At 41.2% G+C, this 18,695-nt stretch overlaps 1 protein-coding gene across 8 annotated transcripts in view; it reads left to right on the top strand.

Moving 5' to 3' along the window:
* DMD (dystrophin) overlaps positions 1 to 18,695 on the top strand; it is a 3,641,189-nt gene that overhangs the window by 357,039 nt on the left and 3,265,455 nt on the right. The gene's annotated exons all lie outside the window — the stretch shown is intronic.

Below are 18,695 nucleotides of genomic sequence, written 5' to 3'. Positions count from 1 at the left end.
CTTCTGTTTGTGAACAAGTGCAAAGACAAATGTTACTTTTTCAAGTTGTGGCATTTCTTCACCTCCCAGTTGTTGATACTTTCTTATTGCAATAACATAATTTCTATAAAGAAATATATGTAAATAAAGTACAGTTAGTGATTGTGAAGATATAGTGTGAATTATGGAATTATGTTTTTTCCTCCCTGTCCACTGGATAACCACCTTAATATACTGTACAAGAACAACTTTTACCATGCTTCATACAGCAGTGCATTTGTAATTAATGCAGCTTCCTATGTCTCTCAATAGGAGCAGAAATGCATGAATCTTACAAGCTTAAGCAATTACTACTGCTTGGATTTTGCCGTTAGCTTATATATGTTTAGTAAGTAGCAGGGGGTTTGTTGGTCCGAATAGTTCACACACTGCTTATGTTATCTGATAAAATAAACTGCTCAGTTATTTTCACTATATTTTAACATAGTAAACATTGTTGTGAAAGATAATCAAATTACAGGATAGGAATGTACTCCTAAAATATACTACTAACAGTTTGTCTAATTTATCTGACAAACTAATAAGTTGTGGTGCAGATGGATCCCAGCTTTTAGACAGCTTCCATAAGACTGCAAATAAATGGCAGCACTGATGTAAACCATAAGTAAATGTATAATATTTTTTAATACTATGGAGAGTTACAATTTGAGTGTGTGCTCTGCAGAGCTGTGCGGAGCTAGGGAGTACTGGTGGACACACTGAGACTGTGCACTACTTTTTTATCAGTTAAAAGAGATCAGAGACAGGATAGCTGGGTAGATGAAAGTAAATGATGTTGCCCACTTGGACTGAAAGTGGGACAGAGTAACAGAGGTTGAGATAGACAGTGCAGATCACACATGTTCCCCATCCCCCAACAGTGGGACAATACTCAAAGTGACTGTCAGTTCTAATGTATACTTGTAAACCACATAATAATAATAATAATAATAATAATAATAATAATAATAACAATAATAATAATAATAATTTTATATAATATATGTTACTTGCAGTTAAGTAAAATGATAGATGATTGAATAAAAGTCTTTCAATATAGAGGTATTTCAATATGAGATGGCCTAGAATTTAATATTCAATATTACATCTGTAACAACCGACATAAAAAGTGTTTATTAAACACACATGTGAAAGGGTCCTTTAACAATGAATCCTTTCAGAGTTTAACGCTGGGTAAATACCTGGATATTTGAAGATATATATGAAGATATATGGACCACTGGCTGTACTGCACATCCAACGCGATATGTCTGTGAAACGACGTTGTACACCAACATATCTGGGGAACACCCCTGCCAAAGGGCTTGCAATATATCAGCCATTCAATCAAACAGCTGACATATCGGCCAGTGTGTACCCAGCTGTAGAAAAGTAAATCAAAGATCTTCCCCCATCCCTGGATTTATATATATTTACATACCTATATCTATCTATCTATCTATCTATCTATCTATCTATCTATCTATCTATCTATCCATTATTTCTTATATACATTAATAGATATACTACTCTTGGTTGTGCGGTCTTCCTCTCGCACGCATTGGTGTTCATTGTGATGCATGATGCCAGTGGCGTGACCAAACACCCCAACAGTGGTAAATCTATCTTATGAAATGACCTCTAGTGTGACAAAATAGGCTGAAATGGATATAGAATATGAGGAATAAATAGTTCAGAATAGGCTGTTTAATGTGAAATATTTTTAATGAATAAACATTTAAGGATAACAGTGTAAGTAAATAAAATAGTTGACATTTTCCTATCAGAATGTCTGTCAGTGAGACAGGAATGTGCTGCTGTCAGTAAGTCAGGGATGTGCTGCCGTCAGTGAAGCAGGGATGTGGTGCTGTCCGAGAGGCAGTGATGTGCTGCTATCAGCAGTGAGACAGTGATGTACTGCTGTCAGTGAGGTAGGGATGTGCTGCCGTCAGTGAGGCAGGGATGTGCTGCTGTCAGTGAGGCAGGGATGTGTGCTGCTGTCAGTGAGGCAGGGATGTGCTGCCGTCAGTGAGGCAGGGATGTGCTGCCGTCAGTGAGGCAGGGATGTGCTGGTGTCTGAAAGGCAGTGATGTGCTGCTATCAGCAGTGAGACAGTGATGTACTGCTGTCAGTGAGGCAGGGATGTGCTGCCGTCAGTGAGGCAAGGATGTGCTGCTGTCCGAGAGGCAGTAATGTGCTGCTATCAGCAGTGAGACAGTGATGTACTGCTGTCAGTGAGGCAGGGATGTGCTGCCGTCAGTGAGGCAGGGATGTGCTGCCATCTGAAAGGCAGTGATGTGCTGCTATCAGCAGTGAGACAGTGATGTACTGCTGTCAGTGAGGTAGGGATGTGCTGCCGTCAGTGAGGCAGGGATGTGCTGGTGTCTGAAAGGCAGTGATGTGCTGCTATCAGCAGTGAGACAGTGATGTACTGCTGTCAGTGAGGTAGGGATGTGCTGCCGTCAGTGAGGCAAGGATGTGCTGCCGTCAGTGAGGCAGGAATGTGCTGCCGTCAGTGAGGCAGGGATGTGCTGGTGTCTAAAAGGCAGTGATGTGCTGCTATCAGCAGTGAGACAGTGATGTACTGCTGTCAGTGAGGCAGGGATGTGCTGCCGTCAGTGAGGCAAGGATGTGCTGCTGTCCGAGAGGCAGTAATGTGCTGCTATCAGCAGTGAGACAGTGATGTACTGCTGTCAGTGAGGCAGGGATGTGCTGCCGTCAGTGAGGCAGGGATGTGCTGCCATCTGAAAGGCAGGGATGTGCTGCTATCAGCAGTGAGACAGTGATGTACTGCTGTCAGTGAGGTAGGGATGTGCTGCCGTCAGTGAGGCAGGCATGAGCTGCCGTCAGTGAGGCAGGGATGTGCTGCCGTCTGAAAGGCAGTGATGTGCTGCTATCAGCAGTGAGACAGTGATGTTCTGCTTTCAGTGAGGTAGGGATGTGCTGCCGTCAGTGAGGCAAGGATGTGCTGCCGTCAGTGAGGCAGGAATGTGCTGCCATCAGTGAGGCAGGGATGTGCTCCCGTCAGTGAGGCAAGGATGTGCTGCTGTCCGAAAGGCAGTGATGTGCTGCTATCAGCAGTGAGACAGTGATGTGCTGCTGTCAGTGAGGCAGGCATGTGCCGCTGTCAGTGAGGCAGGGATGTGCTTCTGTCAGTTAGGTGGGATTCTGCTACCATCAGTGAGGCGGACATGTGCTCTTGTCAGTGCGGCAGGGATGTGCTGCTGTCAGTGAGTTTGTGATGTGCCGCAGTAGGTGAGACAGTGCTGTGCTGCCGTCAGTGAGGCAGTGATGTGCTGCTGTCTGTGAGGCAGGAATGTGCTGCTGTCAGTGAAGCAGGCATGTGCTGCTGTCAGTGAGGCTGCAATGTGCTGCTGTCAGTGAGGGAGTGATGTGCTGCTATCAGTAAGGAAGGGTTGTGCCACTGTCAATGAGGCAGGGATGAGCCACTATCAGTGAGGCAGGGATGTGCCGCTGTCAGTGAGGCAAGGATGTACTTCTATCAATGAGGAAAGGATGTACTGCTGTCAGCGAGTGTGATTACGCTAAAAACTGTGTGGTCATTAAAAAATAATGCACGGTGATGTAATGTGAGATCTAATCTATCTATCTATCTATCTAGATAGCTATATATATATATATATATATATATATATATATATACAGGTTGAGTATCCTTATCCAAAATACTTGGACCAGAAGTATTTTGGATATCAGATTTTTCCATATTTTGGAATAATTGCATACCATAATGAGATATCATGGTGATGGGACCCAAGTCTAAGCACAGAATGCATTTATGTTTCATATACACCTTATACACACAGCCTGAAGGTAATTTTAGCCAATATTTTTAATAACTTTATGCATTAAACAAAGTGTGTGTACATTCACACAATTCATTTGTTTCATACACCTTATACACACACACACACACACACACACACACACACACACACACACACACACACACAATGAAAGTCATTTAATACAATATTTTTAATAACTTTGTGTATTAAACAAAGTTTGTGTACATTGAGCCCTCAGAAAACAAAGGTTTCACTATCTCACTCTCACTCAAAAAATGCTGTATTTCGGAATATTCCATATTTCGGAATATTTGGATATGGGATACTCAACCTGTATATATATCAGTATGATGGGTAGTGGGAGTATGGCGCCACAGGTGTATGTAAATAGAAAAAAAATTCAATAGTAAATACTATAATCTAGACACTCCTTTATTAATATAAGGTGTCTGCTAACCCCTAAATATTTGGCAGGGATAAGCTGCATTTAAAGTTAGATATGGGAAGAGAGGGATAGGGGTGTCAGCGACCGACAGTATCTGATAAATATTATAAATATGAAGAATTTGCAGGATACGTATTAAAAATAACAATATATTTATTTATACAATTTGAAAAAAAATTATTACAAAATTAAAAATAAAAGTCAAGGTGGGCAAAGATATGGAGGATCAAAAAATCTACAAATACTGGGTAAAAAGCTAGCTGCAGCATAGAAATTCAATAGAAGCAATGTTACACTAAAAAAACATATAGGATAAGAAAGTGCTGCTTATCTTAAAATTTTTTCATTAATTTTTTCAAATTGTATAAATAAATATATTGTTATTTTTTAATACGTATCCTGCAAATTCTTCATATTTGTAATATTTATCAGACACTGTCGGTCGCTGACACCCCTATCCCTCTCTTCCCATATCAGTATGTTGACCTGCACTCCCATAAGATAAACAATGTTACTGGTGACTGAGAGCTAAAGCATCATATATGAACAGGATCCAAATGGACTTAATAATAAACCACACCAGAGACGTTTCTAAATCATCAACATCACTGCCAGAATTGCCGCTTGTGGGAGGCCGCTGTTGGGATCTTAACAGCAGACAACTCATGAGCCAGGTTATCATACTAAACCCATTTACGGAACTCTCCTCCCCCATGAAAATCCCACATTTGCCACTGATATAGCTAGATAAAAATGCACGTTTCTGAGATATGGAGCTTTTTCCACATTTATTTTTTTTTCTTAAATTTTTTACTTTTTTTATACAGTACAGTTGTTTGTCAGCCTAACTTGATTGTTTTAAAAGTTCTTATTTTGTTTAAAAGAGAAAGGAGAAACAGTAGCATAAAACTCAATTTTCCTTTGGGCATCTTCAATTACGTTTTAAAGTCATCTTCAGGGCAGCAAGCACATGACTGTGCAGCTGGCGATTAGCTGCCTACAGCCTATTCATAGGATTCAGAGAGGCAGCTGACAAGCACAGTTGTAGTGTGACAGAAAATATAGACAGTAATTACACATTAACCATTTATACTGACTCAGCTTGATAAACTAGATATGCCTGTTGGTTAGCCCTCTTGGTGCATAGTGTATTTATTAATCAGTGACGTGTGATGAGGTAAATGGTTGGGAATGCAATGGCTAGTATCAGAGCCTGATTTATACACACATACTGTAAATGAACCCAAGGGTTCATGTGGGCATTATACAAAGGTGTAGTATATACTGTTCTGCAGTTACAGTAACTATCTAGAAAAGATTTTTCCAATAGAGGCCAACCAGTTGTCATTTTTAAAAGTACAGTACTGTGCAAAAGTTTTAGTCAGGTGTGGAAAATTGTTCCAAAGTAAGAATGCTTTCAAAAATAGAAGTGTTAATAGTTTATTTTTATCAATTAACAAAATGCAAAGTAAATGAACATAAATCTAAATCAAATCAATATATGCTGTGACCACACTTTGCCTTCAAAACAGCATCAATTCTTCTAGGTACACTTGCACACAGTTTTTAAAGGAACTCGGCAGAGAGGTTGTTCCAAATATCTTGGAGAACTAACCACAGATCTTCTATGGATGTACGCTTGCTCAAATCCTTCTACAGTCCTAAACATTGACAGTTTCCTTGTGCTTCAAAGCTGATAAATACAGGCAGGTACTGATCTATCATGCAATACCATCAGAGAGCTGTCTGATTGGCTCAAAATTTATTCTGCAGCAGGACTATGAGCAAAAATATACAGTCAATATCATTAACAACTATATTCAGCATAAAGAACAATAAGTAGTCTTGGAAGTGATGATATGGCCCCCACAGAGCCCTGATGTCAACATCATTGAGTCTGGGATTACAGGAAGAGACAGAAGGATTTGAGCAAGCCTACATACACAGAAAATCTGTGGTTAGTTCTTCAAAATGTCTGGAACAACCTACCTGCCGAGTTCATTCAAAAGTTGTGTTCAAGTGTACTTAGAAGAATTGGTGCTGTTTTGAAGGCAAAGGTTGGTCACACCAAATATTGATTTGATTTGACTTCTATGTTTGAAAGCATTCTTACTTTGCAGCATTTTTTACATACCTGTCTAAAACGTTTACACAGTACTGTATATTTTAGAAAAAAAAAATATATGTTAAGGGACATTGAGGGCCGCCCAAGACCCGGGTACTGGTTGGTGTGGTCAAATTCAGGAGGTGTGACTATGCCACCTCAAAGAAAGTAGAACAAGTCTAAGGGTAGTGGCACAAAGCTGTGTTGAGTGCTACAAAGCTGGACATTTATAATATACCCCTCAGCAATTGGCCTGGGTACCCGACATAGCCCCTCCAACAAGAACTGGGCCCAGGTACTCAATACAGCCCCCCTGCCACCTCTCGATGCCCCTTTATAAGTTCCAACTGATAATATTACCTTTTCTATACAATGGAACAATGAATAACAATATACCCTATACATCTTTTAATGGCATTTCATTTATATTCTTCAGATGTTCACTGAAAATATTTTCTTCAATCTATTACAGTATTAATAGTTCAGAAAAATGTTTTAATTAAACCTGTGCATTTAACTATTATTTAACATATGGCCCTTACCCAGTGGTGTTTAAACACTACATCTGCCTTGTATTTTTATGCAGGTGCACAATATATGACCGTATAAAAATTATTTCTAGGTGCCTATTTTGTTTTTTGTTATACTGCTTGCTCCATATCAAAACATTCAATCCATGTCATTGTATTTTAAAAAGCCTATCATCTCTATGGGACTGCCTTGTGCACATATCCAGTAGGGGTTAACACCGAAATATGTTTGTTCTATTCCTGTCAATGGGCAATTCATTTTCAAAGGAGTTATGCACTATTTAAAAAAAACTTCTATTGAAGTGATTAGTACTTTGGAAGAAATGGACAACTGACAGTAATAACTCTCTTAGCATTGTTAAATGATTTGCTCTGCACATCAATACTGTAAATATTAAAATTATCCTCCATACAATAGATGCATGGGCAATGCAACTGAGACTACCACCACTACCAGACAATCACATTGTGGCTTGCTACCACTGAGGCTTCTCAATATTTCTCCTTATCTGATCAGTCTTTTGGAGGGTAGGAAATGTTTTTCATGGTTACCCCATTCCCCATTTATTGTACCAGCCTGTGCTGACCACTATGGATGGTTACTGCTATGACAAGGGGATACTACACTTCAAGTTTTCTTCAAGGTTTCTCCCTATCCTGGGGCTTGTTTTCCCTATATTGGGTGAAGGAGATGCTCTTATTTTAGTATAAACCAGCCCACAATTGAGCTGCTTGAAGAATGCAAGAGATGCTTAGCTACTTGCCTTTATTTCACTTATTTATTAAGATGATTTTCCCCCATATATTTCAATAACCAAATAATTTTAATGGACCTACTACATTTTTTATAGAAAGGAATACCAGTGGTTAATGGACCTTAAACCACTGGCGTATCTATAACGAGTGCAGTGTGTGCAGTGCACTTGGGATCCCCAAGGTCCACCCACACTGCACCCATTATTTTTAATTCTCACCCTCCAAAGTCCCGTGGCGCAGCAGCAGCGTTGCAGAAATCACTGAGAAAATAGAGGTGTGCCATTTTCCCAGTGTTTTGCGCATGCGCAGTAGACAAATTACTGGGAAAATGGCCACTGCACCATTTTCCCCGAGATCTGCCCATGCGCCCTAGGCTCTGGGACAGCGCTAGGGTCCCTTAGGGACACTAGTGCCCAGAGTCTTTGCGTCGCTGGCTAGAGAGGAGGGGGGGGGGATTGAGCCTGCACATGGACCGCCTCCTCTCTAGAAACGCCCCTGCCTGAAACCCAAATATAATATGATGCATTTCTAATGTATAATATATTATTCAAACTGTGTGCTTTGTACTCTCTAACAGTAGTCATATTTTAAGTTTTGATTTTAAGGTAAACAGTAATAAAAGGCATTGGACAGATACTGTGCTTTTGATAAAATTTGAACTAAATGATGAAAAAAACACTTGATTTTTATGTGCAGAGCATGCTTATGAAGGTAACTAGCAATGAAAAAGAATAATGATGACCTTGATTTTATTTTTATTCATTTCAGTTTTGTTTGATTGGATTTTGAATGAAGCAACAGTTTCCTCTGCTACAAAGCACTGTACAAGTCCTTGGAGGCTTGAATTCTCTTATCAAAGAGTTTGCTCATAGTGGTACTTATTTTTCTGAAGGTCACAGGTTGAAGTAAAGAGGAAAAACAAAAGTGTATCCTTATAGGATCTTAGTATATCTGAAATTCTCCTCTGGTTACTTTTAACCTTTTCAACTACTTATTGCTCTGACATACTGTAGGAAATATTTCAGTCAATGATTGTTTATCAAACATTTGTAGAATATACTGTTATTGACTGCTGTTTTATAAAGAAAAATATACAGTATACAATCCCCTGAAGTCTTTTGCAAGCTCAAATTTCAATGTGAAAAATAAGCTCAGTCCAAACACTTTCCACGAAGAATTTGCATCCTAGGAGGAAATTGATAACCCATACTTGGTAGCCAAATTAATTGAATAAAAATGCTAGCCACAAGGCTTCTAATTATCTGTGCAAATAACTGGATAACTATTTAGTATGTATTATTTCGCCGTGCCCCAATACATTTCATTCTCAATCTCAGATAACATACATTTTATTGGATAGCAAGGACTGGAAACCTGGAAGTTTTTCAATTCACAAAACATGGTACAGAGAATTACAATACAGATAATTACTACGATAGACTGGCAGCATGAATTGTCTGAAGCCTACATCAGCGTATGTCATTGATGTTTATTATGATATCCTAGAACCATAGAATTGGGGCAGATAAGAACATGGATTGAAGACACCACTAAAATTAAGTGATATTTTCAAAATTGCATACTTTTTGACAGAATTTGGCTATAAGTTTCATACAGAAGTTATAGGGTTTATAGGGCACATAAGATGGACCAGTATATGCCATAGACAGGCATTTGTTACACTTCAAAAGGATTTGAATTTTGAAGAATTTGTTAGAGCCAACGAAGATCTGATCTTATCTTATGCTTAGATAGGCGGTAGTAAAATAAAAGATGCTAGCGTATTGTGGAATTATATAAAGCTTTATTAGCATTCTGTAAAGTTTCAGTGCAAAAATATATAGTTTTGCTTAAAAAGACTGTTGAGATTATTGCTAGGGCATGTTATTAATAGTCTACATGCCAAACTGTAGGTTTAGTCCTTATATTGTCAATAATATATGTCATATTATGTTCTTTATTTACTAAGGTAGCTAATGACTTAAGGCCCATACACACTAGGGGATTCGGTCCAAGAGCGATATCGCCTAGTGTCCCCCACCTGGGCTGGGCCGCCAACAGTGTGCATACACACTGCGAGATCCCACACAATGACGTCATGCCGCAGCTGGTACGAACATGCAGCATCTGATGATATCATCAGATTGAGCTGCATGTACAGACGACATAGGGGATCTATTACAACCCCTGGGAGCACGCTTCTCTGTCTTCAGCAGCATAAACACTGGGCAATATTGTAAATGATATTGCTTAGGAGGGTAAAAATGTGCGATATCGCTTACAGAATTGCCTAGTATGTGTCTTTACATCCTGCTGTGGCCACAAGTGGAAAACTGAAAGCACTTGAAGATGAGTCAGAAGGCCCTTCATTACTAATTAGATAAAAGAGCTCCCTCATAGAAATAACTACACCACACATTAGGTTGCTCTGATGGCAGCAGTTATACCTGCCTGAAAAACCCATACTGAGTTCGACACATATCCTTAAAAATAAAATAAGCTCTAAAAAGTTGGAGTAGCCAGTGTCAGAGACAATTGCACAAAGTTTTCAACCAACTACAACCAACCAGGTCATAACAAAAGTTTAACATTATTCTGTCAGCTCAGAGGAGGATTACCAATCAACCAATCAGAATTATCTTGTTAGAATAGGAGAGTGCTACTCTACCGTCTCCAACGGCTCCTCTGGGGATGATGCATCATTTTTTTACCAAGATGGCCACCAATGTTACTACTGTGCATGGCCACATCATATTACTGTATATTACTGTATATTACTGTATATCAAACCTTCCTTCCCTAGGAAAGGTTATTGAGAAAGTGGTTGCGAATCAACTGGAAACCCACCTGACAACCCATGAAATGTATGATCCATTCCAATCAGGATTCAGGAGAAGACATAGCACTAAAATAGCCCTGGTGTGTGTGTTAAATTATCTTCTGATGGCAAGAGACAGAGGTGACTGTTCAATATTAATCCTTCTGGATCTCTCTGCTGCATTTGATACCGTGGACCATGGGCTACTGATTGAGCAACTGATACATTTTTGTGGACTGGATGGCACAGTCCTAAGCTGGTTCAAATCATTTCTCACAGGCAGGTCACAGAGAGTATCGTCTTGAGTATACTCATCACCATCAGTGCCATTGCCATGTGGTGTCCCACAAGGTTCTATACTATCCCCCATGCTTTTTGCAGTATACATGCTCCCGCTGTGTGAAATAATCAGGTGTCATGGCCTGGTCTACCACTGCTATGCAGATGATACACAACTGTACTTGTCCTTTGCTCCGGGCACTGATAACCCAATAGCAACCCTAAATGGCTGTCTAGCTGAGCTCCAGGAGTGGATGAGCATCAGTTGGCTGCGACTGAACCCGGATAAAACAGAGGTCCTTATGATAGGACCGCAACATCAAAGGACAAGACTGCAGCATAGCCAACCAACTGGACTTACACTTGGGGATTCAGAATTACAAACCACTGATCATGTGTGGAATCTTGGCATTGTCCTGGATGGTGGCTTGACACTTAAACATCAGATATCAGCCACAATCAAATACTCATTCTTTCACCTGAGGAACATAGACAGAATAAAGCACTTAATTCCCTTAGATGATCTGCCAAAAGTCATACATGCATTTGTATAATCTCGATTAGACTACTGTAATGCCCTCTACCTTGGTCTCCCAGCAAAAGAATTGCACCGCTTACAGGTGGTGCAAAACACAGCTGCCAGGCTGTTAACCAAACAGCCCCATTCTAGCCACATGACACCCATCCTCTACTTCCTTCACTGGCTGCCTCTAAGATGGCGAATCATCTTCAAGATTGGCTTACTGAGTTTCAAAGCATTACATGACCAGGGCCCAAGGTACCTGAAGCAACTTCTGATCCCATACTGCCCCACTCGATTACTGTGATCTGTAGATGAAGGACTTTTAGCAGTACCTAGAATCTCCTGTAATTCATCTGGGGGTCGAGCTTTTAGTCATGCGGCTCTGACTCTATTGAACTCACTTCCCCGCACAGTGCGAGAGGCCCCAACTATTGAATCCTTCAAAAGTGGACTCAAGACTTTCCTGTTTACTCAAGCATTTCCATAATGTCCCTTTAGTATCTTCATGCTTCTGTATTTTATGAAAAGCTGTTCTGTACTTCATTATTTTCTGTATTATATTATGCTATGTATCTGTTAAGTGCCTTGAGTCCTATTGTAGAAAGAGCGCTATATAAATAAAATTATTATTATTATTATTATTATTATTATTATTATTATTATAATACAAGTGACATAGTGGGATATTGTCATATCCCCCTTAGTTCCAAGAGACCTATGACTTTTAATCACTATACCGATGTTACAGAACCTTACACCACTACCCGCATCCAGTAGGCAGTCACCAGTTACTGAGCTACAAGCTCTCCTTCATGTCTCAACCAGTGTAACAGTGAGTGCAGCTGTACCATCAAGTATCAAAAAAACACACTACTGATTATACACTGGAATTTGATTAGGTCATTTACTAATTCCGCAGGTGTGTTCTTTTCTCTGCCAAACCACCACTGTTTTAACATATCTAGCTAGTGATACACCTACTGACAGATCTAATTGTGTCTCCATGCAGGTCCACAACAATTCACAATTATGTGCTCCTTTGTTGCATGTAAGGAAGCACAAACCTGTACATAGACATATAGTAGATGTATCATTTTTTTTATAGTTTTGTTATGGGCATGTCCAGCCCAACTTTGTGTATTTTATGCTAAGCAGTGTGCTTACACTTAGCATACCTGTATGCCTTGGTGTCGCTTAAGCCAAAAATATGTCAGAGAGGCAGAAAACAAAGTGGTTGACTTAATAAATTTTTTTTATTTGTAGTTCACTTAAAAATAATTCTGTAAAATAAGATTTTACACTGTTAATAACCAGTGTCCAATAATATGGTATGGCGGTATACATTTAATCATACCTCCCAACATGACCCTCTCCAGGAGGGACAGAATGCTCTGCTCCTAGACTTCCCTCTCAATTTATTATTGTCATCCCCTGTGCTGAAACACCTTTCTTATACATTAACCTGTTCAACACAGGTGCCAGCAATCATAAATTGGGAGAAGCAGAGCATTTTGTCCCTCCTGGAGAGGGTCATGTTGGGAGGTATGATTTAGTATTGACTCCTGCTTGGACAAAAGGTTAATAGAGATTCATTATGGTTACTTTTTAATATTTTGTGATATGTTTATGTTCAACATCATTAGTGGTAGGGAGTCATTGGGGACACAGGCCCAGATTTATCAAGCCTTGGAGAGTGATAAATAGCACGTTGATAAAGTACCAGCCAATCAGCTCCTAACTGCTATGTTACATGCTGTGTTTGAAAAAGGACAGTTAGGAGTTGATTGGTTGGTGGTTTATCACCGTGCTATTTATCTGCTATTTATCACTCTCCAAGGCTTCATAAATCTGGGCAACTGTTTTTTTTTGTTTATGGACCCACTAAAAATGCTACTGTAGTACTGTACAGTGGGGCAGATGTATTAAGCCTGGAGAAGTGATAAAGCAGTGATAAGTGCAAGGTGATAATGCATCAGCCAATCAGCTCCAATATGTAAATTGACAGTTAGGAGCTGACTGGCTGGTGCGTTATCACCATGCACTTATCACTGCTTTATCACTTCTCCAGGCTTAATACATCTGCCCTATTTTGTGCAATATTGATGCCACTGGATATGGCCCAAGAAAGATTGCTGAACACTGCAACAATGTCCCAGACCATGCATCTACATTTACAAATATTATTTATTCAAATGTGTAAGATGCCATGTGGCATTCCAGTTTTTTTATTTAGGTTTATTGTGGTTACATTTGTAAAACAAAAAAACCTGCTCAGTTGTTTCTCTAGCAGTGTCTGACTGTGATGATGGAATGTACAGTATAACTGTCAGTAAAAGTAAACGGCAATATATGAGAAGCCAGTCTGACAAGCAAGTTATTCTAAACCTGCATTTTTTTTAGAATTACAAATTATATTCTATGAAGCATAAAATATAAAACACAGAAAAGCAAATATGAAAAACAACTCCATGCCAAAAATGTAAAAGGCTGTGTTTTAACAGAAAAATAATTATTTCTCATATACAGCCTTACCTTTTCATCATATAGAAGGATCAATGGGGAAAATGGCAAGGATGGGCAATGTAAAATTTCCTCTATTCCTCTTCTGCCTCTCTTATCACCATGGCAACACAACAGAGAGATACTGAAGCTGACTGGAATAACTGTCTGCAAGACAGATCAGTCACAAACTAATGCTTTTTTATGTGGAGTACAATTATGAAGAATAATGTGTATATAGATTCCATACAATTCCAAAGTTCCATAGCTATAGTATAAAAAGAGATATTGTAAATGTAATTATTTTTGTTTTCTTGAAGATATGTAGTAGTTTTGTGTATGTTCCAAAAGCAAGCTGATTTTATTATTTTATACAGACATCCTGGGAAATATATATGTAAGTGGGGCAAATGTATTGAGATATTTTGTGAGAGAATAATAACAGCTGATTTATATTTATTTTAAAAGAGACCATTTACATACACACAGTAAGGCTTGTTTATAGGACAGCAATGCTTTTTATTGCGAATATAACGTACATTTCCATCCAGTGAATTTCAGCATTATGGCCACTTCTGAATCCTTGTAATGACCACCATAAAAAGGGGGCTGGAATTTCTCCCTAAGTGTGTTCTGCCCACACCATGTCTTAGAAATACTTACTTGGTGCAAAACAATATCTTATTTTATCACTTGAGATCAAGTGACTAAAACTATTTATTTGTATGACTAATACCGTAGTCAGGGATAGTATCAAGATCCCGGCACTTGAGCTGCCGGTGGTCAGCATACCGACAGCAGCATCCTGATTCGCAGGATCCCTACTCATGGAAGGTAAGTAAGCTAACCCTCCCCCCTAACCCTAATCCTCCCTACCCACAGCCTGACTCTAAACATCTCCACCCTGACTCTCCCCGGTGGTGCCTAAACCTAATCCTCCCTGGTGGTGCCTAACCCTAAACCCTCCTTCCCACAACCTGATTCTAACCTCTCCTCCCCCACAGCCTAAGATAACCATCCCCCTGCAGCCTAAACCTTACCTCCTCCACCGCCGTGGCCTGACCTTAGGAAGCCCCGGCATACTTACGTTTAGGAAGCCAGCAGTCGTATTCTGGGGCTGGCACATTGATCCATGTCGGGCTCCCAGCATTGGCATTCCAACCAGTGTCAGGATTCTGGCATTGGTAATCGGACTGCTGGCATCCCGAACACCAGCATCCTCACTGCATCCCCTAATCTATAGTTTAATCAATAAGATATGCCATGATCTGCTCATCTTCAGCCTGTCTATTAACCACACTGTTTTAGTAATCACATCAGTGAATGATGAATTAGTAACGTCACTAGTCCCAATTCAATTTACTGACTGTAGGTAATAGACTCACCTACAGAGTTCTTAAATTACTGGGACAATCTCAGCTATGAAGGTAAATTTCAGTATTTGACAAGGGCCCTGAAATTTAATACTGACAAGTTGCATTTACTACTGCTCTTTTTGTATGGAATCCATCTATAATAATTTATAATATAATATTATTGTATTAAATTATTGTGCATTGGTCATGTTATAATGAAGGGTAAAGAGGCTATACCCTTATCTACTAATGTTAGGATCTCCTGCTCTGTGCTGCCACGTCGCCATGGCAACCAGGAGGCAAGTGTTAGCGAAGTAACCTGAGCGCAGCTGATACTCCGGTCCGGGTTTTTACTGTGTAGTGGTTACAGGCTCTGTGCACGGCAGGGAATCTGGCGCTGGTTTTGTGCTCACAGTCTGTGAGGTCTGAGTGGGGCGTGGACAGCACCTGCTATATAAACCATCCTCTCAGGCTAGGCAAATGCTGCTGAATCTTTGTTTGTTAGTCAGTTCCAGAGAGTTAGCTAGTACTGTGTGACTTTGTATTTACTTGTTGCTTACTGCGAATAGGCCTTGGGATTCGGTACTTCATTCTGCCAATCCGGACCTAGCAGTAAGACTGGAGTCAGTTGTTTGACCTGCTGGGGTTCTTTTGCTATTCTGTGAACCCAGCAGGTTTGCGGCTGTACTCTCAGACCTGCTTGCTTAATCCTCCCTCACTGTGCAGGGCGTCCAGGTGTCAGTTTAGTGGCAGTAAGCTGAACCTGTGCCCTGCAAGTGGGGGTTAGGATTGTGGATACTCTCCTTGTGTCTATATTTCTATCTCTGACCAAGGAGTTTATTCCCACACCCGTTGGTAACCCTTTGGGGTTTTTTCTGTTGCTCTTAGCAACATCATTTCAGGTGCTCCACATGTTAAATCACTACACCTCGCTTCATTGTCCGCTCTATTCCATCTGAGCATTCCTGACACTAGGGAGACACCCAATTCCTGAGCCTTTGGGCTTCTCCGTTCACTTTGTGTTTATTAGTTATTCCATCACCTCCTGTGTATGTTATGTTATACTGTCTGTGAGTTCGTTTGCTTTGCTTCCCTCTCTGTTCATACACCGGTATACTCCTGTTAGCACTGTTGTGCGTAACATATTCAGCAGCCCTACTCCTGTTGAAATTTTGTGGGAATATGGAGCATACCCCTCAAAATACTTTGCAACAGGCGGTCGATCAGGTGCAGGTCCTGACTCGACAATTTAATGAGATGTCCATTAAAATGAACACCCCGCAGGCCGCTAGCGGAGCTCCCGCAGCAGCAGCGGCAAGTTCAGGGGTTAAGGAGCCGAAAGTAAATCTCCCGGATCGTTTTTCTGGAGATCGCTCGCAGTTCTTTTGTTTCAAGGAGAGCTGTAAACTATATTTCAGGCTTAGGCCCCAGTCTTCTGGGTCAGAGATTCAGCGGGTGGGCATGGTGATTTCCTTGCTACAAGGAGACCCACAGGTCTGGGCATATGGGTTACAGCCTGACTGTCCGTCGCTTAAAAGTGTTGATGCTTTTTTTACGGCACTGGGCATTTTGTATGATGACCCTGACAAGATGGCTTCAGCCGAGGCTCAGATTACGGTTCTTAAGCAAGGGCGACGGCCAGCTGAGGTTTATAGTATGGAGTTTCGGAGGTTGGCTCATGATACCCAGTGGAATGACCCAGCCCTGAGAAACCAGTACCGAAGGGGCCTTTCTGACCAGATAAAGGACCAACTGGTACAATATCCCTCGCCTGATAGCTTAGATCAGCTCATGCAGTTATCCATCCGGGTGGATAGACGGCTGAGAGAGCGTAGGCTTGAAAGGGAGACCGCAGTTTCCTTTCTTCCCAAGGGAACCTCAGACTCTGAGGAATATTCCGAGGAGCCTATGCAGATTGGGGCTACCCACCTCTCCTCGCGTGAGAAGACGCGGAGGAGACAGCAGGGTTTGTGTTTGTACTGTGGGAATAAAGGTCATGTTATAGTATCATGCCCAGAAAAACCGGAAAACTTCAGGGCCTGAGGGTGATGGGAAATATCCTGTCAGGCCAGAAGTCAGAATTTCCCAAAAAGACTTTTCTCATTCCGGTGACTTTGGAGATCCTCGGTCAAACTGTCAAGACTGAGGCCTTTGTTGACAGTGGGGCCGATGGGGTTTTCATGGACCGTCAATTCTCCCTGGAACACTCTGTTCCCTCAGTACCTTTGGCATCAGAGATTGAGATCTGTGGGTTAAACGGGGAACCATTGTCCCAGGGTAAAATTACCTCCTGCACCAGCCAAATTCCTTTGTTTATTGGAGCCACACACTCTGAAAAATTGTCTTTTTATGTGACTGTCTGTTCTTTTGCCCCATTGGTTTTGGGGTTACCCTGGTTAAGGGCCCATAACCCTTAATTTGACTGGGTCTCTGGGAGATTCTTAGTTGGGGTAGTGATTGTTTCAGGAGTTGCTTGAGCCTTCCAGTCAGGCTCTCGCAGCTAAGTTTGCCAGGATTGCCAGGATGTTATGCAGATTTTGCGGATGTGTTCTCCAAAAAAGTTGCGGAGGTACTACCTCCCCATCGCCCCTATGACTGTGCCATTGATTTGTTGCCAGATGCTAAGCTTCCCAAGAGCAGGTTGTACTCCCTATCACGTCCTGAGACTCAGGCTATGGCAGAGTACATTGAGGAGAACTTGGCTAAGGGATTTATCAGACCCTCACAGTCCCCAGTTGGGTCGGGGTTTTTCTTTGTGGGTAAAAAGGACGGTTCGTTGCGACCCTGCATCGACTTCAGGGAATTGAACCGTATCACGATTAAAAACTCGTACCCACTGCCTCTCATTTCGGTTTTGTTTGACCAGCTTCGTACTGCCACCATTTTTTCTAAGATTGACCTACGCAGTGCTTACAATCTAATCCGAATAAGAGAGGGGGATGAATGGAAGACTGCCTTTAATACCCACTCAGGGCATTATGAATATTTGGTGATGCCTTTTGGGCTCTCTAATGCCCCGGCAGTCTTCCAGGAATTCATGAACGATGTGCTCAGGGAATATTTGGATAGATTATTAGTTGTTTATCTAGATGACATCCTAATCTTCTCTCATTCCCTGGAGGAACATCGGAAGCATGTACGCTTAGTCCTCCAGAAACTCAGAGACCACCAGCTTGGGGCGAAGCTGGAGAAGTGCGAGTTTGAAGTCCAGCAAATGGCATTTCTAGGGTATATTATCTCCTCAGAAGGTTTCCAAATGGAGGGTTCTGAGGTACAGGCAGTCCTGGATTGGGTGCAGCCCACTAGTTTGAAGGCGCTTCAGCGTTTTCTGGGCTTTGCGAATTTTTATAGACGGTTTATCGCTGGATTTTCGTCTATAGTGGCCCCCTTGGTGGCACTCACTAAGAAAGGGGCGGATGTTGCTCACTGGTCTTGTGAGGCCAAAGCGGCCTTTGCCCGTCTCAAAAGGGCATTTGTCTCGGCCAAGGTGCTGCGACACCCAGATCCAGAGCGTCCTTTTGTGGTAGAAGTGGATGCCTCTGAGATAGGTATTGGGGCA

Source organism: Pseudophryne corroboree, chromosome 2, assembly GCF_028390025.1.
Source record: "Pseudophryne corroboree isolate aPseCor3 chromosome 2, aPseCor3.hap2, whole genome shotgun sequence".
NCBI lineage: Eukaryota > Metazoa > Chordata > Amphibia > Anura > Myobatrachidae > Pseudophryne > Pseudophryne corroboree.
The sequence above is the reverse complement of the archived record's forward strand: the minus strand, read 5'-3'. Positions and strand labels throughout refer to the sequence as shown.